Genomic DNA, 945 nt, shown 5'->3' on the forward strand with positions numbered 1-945 from the left:
ATATTAATGCTAGGGAAAAACTTTTATACAGAAATTGTAGATCTCGTCGTCCTCTACAAGAAAGGTCCTATACAATTTTCTCCTAAGTCCAATAGTTTAGGAGTTATTGGCAAAAAACGAAAATTTTGCCAAATCTAAAGGGGTGATTAAACAATCTCGAAAAAATTGAAATTTTTTGTTGTTGTTTATTATTAGCATTGTTCTTCCGACGTTTGATTTCTTTTTAAAAAATGCGTTTCTAAAGTGCATAAACTTTTTGGATTGACTGTATAGCCAATACATCCTTAAAACGAAGCCTCATCAGCTATCTGCGTTATTGCCTTGTGGAACCGAATCTCGCTTCCAGATTTTCATCGTACATTGTCGTTTGAAAGTATCGAGTAACTCTTTTAATTTTCACTGTACGACGTTTGTACGAGTCGGATAAAACTTAATGACGATTCTGTGTCTCCGATTAAAATCTCCACGTGTGAAAAGAAACATCGTTTTCCTAAAAACTATTTCGTGCTCGAAACTTTCTAGCATCGATGTACACGATTTCGGTATTGAGAACAGAAAGGAAAGAAGGAAGGAAATTATAACAATTTCGTTTGCGTTGCCTCTTCGTTTGATTTCCTTCCTTTGGCCGCTCGGTTTATTTTAGAACGCATATTCCTGTGGGTGTAAAGGTGATATTGTTTTTGCAAAGACACCGGCCGTGTTTGCGAACTTCGCAACGCGGTGCACAGATCTCACGTGCAAGTTTCACTGCCGCTCGGAGCCTGTTATCGGGTTATTACGGCTAAATATAGCAAGTGCTCTAACCAGTATTCAAACAACAGTGATAGATACTTCGCTACGTACGTTTTACGGCTTTCGAAATGATTTTCCAATATTCATATTAAAGTTGCATGAATCGTTACATAAAAACTATGAAAAAGCATTGAAATTTTAACAGTTAGTTGA

The 945-nt window shown here is 36.6% G+C and overlaps 1 protein-coding gene across 8 annotated transcripts in view; it reads left to right on the forward strand.

Moving 5' to 3' along the window:
- Positions 1–945, forward strand: part of LOC108628115 (protein kinase shaggy) — a 50,698-nt gene that overhangs the window by 30,600 nt on the left and 19,153 nt on the right. The gene's annotated exons all lie outside the window — the stretch shown is intronic.

The sequence above is a fragment of the Ceratina calcarata genome, unplaced genomic scaffold, assembly GCF_001652005.2.
Source record: "Ceratina calcarata isolate Rehan_Ccalc_2016 unplaced genomic scaffold, ASM165200v1 scaffold5.2, whole genome shotgun sequence".
Taxonomy (NCBI): Eukaryota; Metazoa; Arthropoda; class Insecta; order Hymenoptera; family Apidae; genus Ceratina; species Ceratina calcarata.